Below are 7,800 nucleotides of genomic sequence, written 5' to 3'. Positions count from 1 at the left end.
TATATACATATACATACATATATATATATATATATATATATATATATATATATATATAACTCGTTAAAACTTCTAAAGTAAGGCTCTTTCAACCTGGACGTCTTTCTTGCAAAACAAAACGTAAAACTCGTTAAAACTTCTAAAGTAAGGCTCTAGACACACACAACTCTTAAGTAAAATTCATAAAAAATTACGTGATATCACGGTACATCACCAAGATTCCCTTTTAAATTATTTATTTCCAAAAGTAGGCTTTCGCTTTCATAAAAATTTGTTACTTTTGTGAAAAATAGTGATTTTTATTAAAAGTTGTGACTTTTATTAAAAGTACTGACTTTTATTAAATGTTATGACTTTTATGAAGAGTTGTGACTTTATGAAAAATTGTGATTTTTAAGAGGAGTTGCGACCTTTATGAAAGGTTTTGACTTTCCGTAGAGTTGTAACTTTTTCAAAGAGTTGTGACCTTTTCAATAAGACAATACAAAAACTTGTTCGCACTACCCATTTTGTCTTTAAATTGATGTATTTTCTCTCATTTTCAAACAACAAATATTCATAACTTCTTCTTCTGAACAAAATCATAGATAACTACACAACAAATAAATGGTTCGTATACAATATGAAGTATGTATAGATTCTCAAGTTAACTGTAGTTTGTAGATACTTCTTTTGAAGTAATAAATGTGTTTCTTGACACTGAGATTGTAATAGAGGTTTTGTTTCAAATTTAACTCCATCACTCTAGTATGTTGATTATTTTTTTAAAAAACGCCAAACGAATTTAATAGCTTGTGTAATATTTTTTCCCTTTCAAGAATATATATAATAAGTTCAATTGTTGTCCAATATGATATATTTTCCCTTTAATTTCCCGTTTAAATAATTATTTATGATACATTTAAATGATATGTGTAAAGAAAAAGGTAGGGCTGAACTTTGTATATATTAGAATTAGAAATTTGTTCAGTTTTTTCGACCTTTTAAAATTAATTTATCCCTTCAAAAATGATTATTTGTTTGTTAGAAAATTTAATACCCCAAGTTGATGTCCATTTGATTTCCCAAAAATAAAAAATAGTATCACTTCCTTGTATCAAAAGTTTAAAATTATGATATCAAATAAGAGATGACTGATTGAAGAATGAATGATAAGATGATATAATTATCATTTTCCATTACATTATTAATGTTCCTTAATACGTAATCTTGTATGTAAGATAATATAGTGTTTTAATTTTAATAACTTATAGGATAAATATTATTCTATAAATTTTATTGTAACGACCTGATTCTGTCATTAGGGAAAAGACAATGAAGAAAGGATTGGGGCAAGAAATCTTTTTGGTAGTAACTTCGAATTCCTACCCTAGTGCTGATCTGGACGAAATTGGAGTCATTAAGTTGTAGGAAAATCTAGAAATTAATTATAGATATACTTGTGAATTTGATTATATAAGTGGATAGATAAGACGATAAGAAACCCGTATGACTTTATGGAATCGAAATTGGGTGAGTAAAACTCCCGGAAATGATTTTAGGGTGAGTGGGTACATTTTGTCTTTGTTGAGGCTGCTGGGGCGGGATTATAGGTGTCGGAGTGTGCCTTTTGAGAGGGATGGGTTTACTGTGACCGTCCAGATACGACTTAAAGTCTTGAATAAACACCTATACGATCTAAGTTGGCATTTTCGATATTAGAGCAAGGGTGAAGAGCCCGAGGGACTTTATGACCGTTTTTCACCATTCTCGATACTTAAGGTAAGGTATTAACAACCCTAATCCATTTTTTGATCTGTAGAATCAATTTTTTTGGGTTATTATCGACGGGGAAGTATTTTGATATGAGAAATATGGTGAAAGAGTCCTAAATTAGGTATTAGGATCTTAGGTTGGGTCAAATGTTATTGGGTTTGGATACTCCGAATGATTAGACCTTTGATTATTGATCCTTGTGTATATTAATTATTGTAGAGCTAGAACAAGCTGAAAGAATTCGGAGAGAAAAGATTCAAGTACCTTAGGGTATTCAAGTTTGAATTCGAGGTAAGTGATGGTTGTGATTTCATGTTAGTGTAATTGCTATGTTATAATGCAAGTATGTATGTGAATATTGCATTATTGATCACCCTAATAGTAAATAAGGATAATTGAATAAATATATTTCATATATCACCTCTTGTTGTATGATCTTGATGATGTACTTGTGTTTGTGATTGTAGTGTGTGAATGGGATCAGATTGCTACGTTCCTCTAAGTTAACTTTGATTAGACTGCCAAATTTAAGGCATAATTATGGGATCAGTTGCCACATTCCGGCATAAATATTTGACAAGATTGTCACATTCCAGCATAATTATTAGACCGGTAGCCACATTATGGCATAAATATGGGATTAGATTTCCATGTTACGGCTAGTTAACTATTTGGGTTAGGGTCCCGTGAGAGGACCATTGGATTAGGACCCGTGAGAGGACTATTGAATTTTTTTGTTTATCTACTTGCGATGATTATGTTAATATCTAATGATGATTGTTATTGAAAGGCTAATTGTTTTTCTTAAATGATTTAATTTTATATTATTGAGAATTGTGAAATTGTTCGTTGATATGGATGATGATGATATTTTATATGTTTTCTATATGCATATTTTATAATGTTGTGGTTACTTACATGTGTTTCACCTATTGGGATAGTCATGTGATCCTACCAGTACAGTGTAGTTGTGTACTGATATTGCACTTGCTCTTTTTTTTGTTTAGTAAAGGGCATGTTCTGGTAGTTATTGTCAAACCTCGTTTAGAAGATCCGTGACCATTTTGAATTCAAGGGTGAGCTAGTTCTTTTGGTATGCCTTGAGTTCTCTTTTGTTTAAGTTTACTCTTTTTCGAACTCAGACTCTTTGTTAAGGTGTTATTTAGTTTTGGGGTTTAACCCTTTGTTCTTTGTCGTTAGTAATGTTTTGATACAATGACTTTCAGGTTTTAGGGGTTTTAATTTTTCATTCATGTTAGTTCATTTGTTTAGTTCCTTAATAAATAATTTAGTTATTTAAAACTTCTTTGTATTTATAAATGACTAGTTTTCTTTTCAATTTCTTGGTTGAGATGTAGTACTGGTCTCCCAGCAGAGAGTTAATGTGGGTTACAATCACGACAGTTTGAGTCGTGAAAATTTGGTAAAAGAGACCTAAGTTCATTGATCTCATTATACCAAAACGAGTGTAATAGAGTCTTGTGGAATGGTACGATGACGTCTGTACTCTTTGTCTAGAGGCTACGAGACTTTATGATAAACTAACTTGTTTCTACTCCTCCGTGCTATAACTTGAATCCAATTGGTATCTGGGTGACAAAAATCGATATCTCTCCTCCTTCACTCTATGAACTAGAGCAACAAAGTGGTAACAAATCACTAGCAAGAGAGGATGTGTATAGTCTACTCACGATTGAGTCAAAATAGGTATCCATTGCCTTAGATAGATGACCTTTTTGACTAATCGCAAGGTGCATCGGTTTTCTCTAAGACTGATCTAAGGTATGGGTACCATCAGTTAAGATTGCTGCGGTTAAAAATTGGATTTGACCAAGTTCTATGATTGAAAATTGTAGTTTTGTGGTGCTCACTATAGCTACTATTGTCACTTGTGGTATGCGTTGAGTCCAATTTGTATCTTCCGAATACAATTAGTATCTCGACGAAGTGAACTAGATGGAACACAAGCGAAGCAAAATTATAAGTTGAGAAAGTTCCAATTGGTATTTGTCCCTAGGGGTGGTGTGAATGCATGGAGAGAAACAATTAATTAAGAATTTGGACTTATTTGTGAATTACATCTTGGGAACTTCGAATCCATGCTTCTGGTTGTCTGAATTCACTGCGAATGTGAAGTTGTAATTACTTGAATGTGATGAGGTGATTAGGTGCATAATAAAAGTGTGCCTGAACTTTGATATGTAAAATATGTTGTCCGATTTGTTGAAGTTATGCAAGTTGTAAATAGTTGAGTATCGTGAAACTCATAATCAAAGAAAGATATTAAGTAAGGATCGCGTGAGTGTCAGGGTGTATCCTAGGGATGTGGTTGGTGTCTTTCTGAATTAACTAGAATGAACTGGTTCATGTATCGTGTGATAACTTGGTTATTCAAATAAATGTTTATGGTAAAGCAAGGAAACTTTGGGAAAATAGAAAAAAGAAGAACCCCAGAAAAATCATGGTCAGGTTCTATTTTCGTTTTGACCACTGCGGCAACAATATTTCCGCTAGGATAGGACCGCCAGAGGGGAATCTTTCCCTCCAGAGCGGATGAGGCGTGGCAAAACCTGAGCTTGCCTCCCCTATTTTCTAAGTTATCCGATAAGACCCTAATTGGGATCTGAACAAACTACCATGACCTGATTCAGTAGTTAGCAATCAAATATAAGTTGTAAGTGTGTTAAAATAATGGAGAATCTGGGAATATGAGGTCGGATGTCGTGATCCTAAGTATTGTAATTATTGTGATCGAATGACTAATTTGTTATTTGATCCAACTTCTACTTGTTCGTATGTGTCACTTCAATTTACCAGGGATTTGATGTGGGTTGTGATATACTTTATGCCCCCATCCATTTTTCTACCCAAGTTGAAGAGTCACTCATAGTTACTCATGTGTATCGATTTGTCTATTGTGTTTAAGGAATTTCAGACTCGGGTTGATTTGGTTATGATGGATATGTATGACTTGATATAACCTTAGGCAATACTTGGTTGTACCCCTATTATACCGGCTTAATTGTAATCCAAAGTCAATAACTCTAGAGATCCCCGGTAGGAAAAGATTATAGTGGGAAGGGGTGTACAAGTCTAAGTTAGCTAAGATCATATGCTTTATTTGGCTAGGAAACTGGTAGTGCAAGATTCTTAAGCATAATTGGCTCATATTTGGGATCTTGACATCGAATTTGTCCTCTATTGAGTCTATTCTTGTGGTTTTAGAATTGAGAGGGATGAAAACTGAATTCCAAAGGGCTTCTTGATAAAGGTTTCATCCAACCTAGTGCTTTCCCATGGGTGCTCCAGTCCTATTTGTTAAGAAGAAGGAGGGTAGTATGAGGAATGTTGATTTTTAGCTTAAGCAATAAAAGAATGGACTGATATTGTAATGACAAGCTTGTTAATAAAGAAAGTCCCATTAAGTATACTTGGGTAAAGGCAATCAAAAATTTTAGAAAGTCCATACAAAAATTGTGTCAACCCTTTTGAAATTGATGATTATACCTGAGTTATGGTGTTATATTGGTGAACATGTTGACTTTTATATTAGTCAATGATGAATTACCTTAATGGTAATAAGGGTTTGTGGTAGATTGTTACGGCATGCAACTATATAATAAGATTATGGCTAAGCGAATTTGGTGGAGTAATTAAAACTTGCAAGTGTCTAAGGTTTTGATTTTCTAATATTTGGTTTAGATTAAGGTAAATAATCAGATTGTTCATGATGGTTGTTATTATTGAGAGTGTGGACTTCAACGGTATGATGTGAAGAGTACGTGGAGTCAAGTGAATGGAAATGACTGGTATTGACTCGTTAGAGGAAAAACTCTCATGTAATTTGATAATTTCTTATGTGACCATCTATTCATTTTTGTACATGGTTGTGGGTGTGATGCACTATCTATGCTTACGTGTGTTTTCATTTTGTGATGGATATCTAGTGGTGACTCAGATGTACAGATCATGTGATGTTCTCTTGGTTGAGAAAGATGAGTTGGGAAGACATGGTTATTTTAGATAACTTATGTGGTGTTGTCTTTGAATTGTATAGTATTTCAGTGGTTTTACGTGTACCACCTTTCTTATAAGAGTTTACATAAGAGATACCATGCACATTTATGGTTGTCCGACTATCTTAATGTTCATCTAGTAATTGAGCTCATGTATCGATTATGTGTGGTTGAATGTGGGGATCATTAAATCCAATTCTACTGTTCTTAAGAGATAATATACAATTACTAAATCTGGCATTTCAGTAGTGTTGTTGGATGATTTGTTGGTTTGTATGTTTGGACATATCTCTCAAGCAGTATGATGTCTAACGATTGAAACTTTTGTAACTTAAGATTATGGAAATTTATGTTGTGAGATGGAGATAATGATAAGAACTATGACTGTTTGGATATTATGAACGTGTGTGTTGGTTAGTTTAGGTTTACCTTTATTTGTGATTAGTTTTGATTTTGGATTTCATCATGGTTATGTGAGACAGGATTAGTCCTGATGATTGTGTGAAGATCTTTTATAACATGTGGCAGACGTGTGTATGATTAATTTTGGTGGTGGTTGGGATTCATTTTGTTGATTAGTTAAGTCTACATACGATAATACTTATAGCTCAAATGTTGAGATGATATCATTAAGACATTGTAAGGGAGGATGTGTAGGCATTCAATTGGTTGGGTTGAGGTTGGAGATGTGAAATCCTTATTGGTAATGAGATTCGGTAAGAAGGGCATACGAGACAAGTTTCCATAGTAATTCGATGATTCAAATACTATAGCTAGTATTTTTCTAATTGATCACTCAGGGACGAGTGATGGGTAAATTGGTATCTATTATGAAGACCTAATACCGTCGTTAGGGAACAGACAATGAACAAAGAATTAGGACCAAAAAACTTTTTGATAGTAGCTTAGAATTTATACCCTAGTCCAAATTTAGATGAAATTGGACTTATTAAGTAGTAGGGAAATATAATAATGAATGAGAGATATAATTGTGAATTTTATTACATGAGTGGACAACTAAGACAATAAGGAACCCGTACAACTTTATGAAATCGAATTTGGGTGAGTAGAACTCCCAGAAATGATCTTAGCGTGAACAGGAACATTGGATTGCCATTGAGGCTGCTGGGATTGAATTTTTTACGCTATAGCGGGGCAACTGTAGCGGGATGGGTCAACCGTAGCGGGCCAGATGAACCTTAAAGTCGTTAATAAACAATGACCTTATTTGGCACTTTCAAATTTTTAGAGCTAGGTAGATGACCCTTGGCGACTTCTTGATCGGTTTTCACCATTCTTGAGGCTTAAGGTAAGATTTTAACTATTAGAATCCATTTTTTAAGCTGTAGAACCTATTTTCTTGAGTTATTATCAGTGGAGAAGGGTTTTGATCTGAGAATTATGGTGAAAAACTCCTAAATTGGGTATTATGATCTTAGGTTTGCTCTAAGGTTATTGGGTTTGTATACTCCAAATAATTAGACCTTTGATTGTTGATCCTTGCGTACATTTATTGTTGTAGACCTAGACAAGTTAAAAGAATCCGAAAGGGAAGTTTAAAGTGCCTTAGGGGTTTCAAGCTTGAATTCGAGGTAGATGACAGTTGTGATTTCATGTTGGTGTGATATATGTTTGTAATTGCTTCGTTTAATGAATGTTTGTATGCAGATGTGGCATTAAAGGTAATCCTTATCGTAAATGAAAATAATTGAATAATTGTATGTCATGAATCACCTCTTGTTGTATGATGTTGATGATGTACTTGTGTTTGTGATTGTAGTGTGTTATTATGGGATCCATTGCCACATTGCGAAATAAATATTAGATCTGATTGTCACGTTTTGGCATAAATATTGGATTAGATTTGTACGTTCTGGCATAATTATTGGATCTCTTTCCACGTTTGAGTATAAATATGGGACTGATTTCAACGTTTTGGTAAGCTAACTGTTTGAGTTTGGGTCCATGAGAGGACCATTGGATTGGTTTCCGTGAGAGGACCATTGAATTGTGTTATCTATCTACTTGT

Source organism: Solanum pennellii, chromosome 1 (genome assembly GCF_001406875.1).
Source record: "Solanum pennellii chromosome 1, SPENNV200".
NCBI classification, from domain to species: Eukaryota; Viridiplantae; Streptophyta; class Magnoliopsida; order Solanales; family Solanaceae; genus Solanum; species Solanum pennellii.
Note: the sequence above shows the minus strand (reverse complement) of the source record.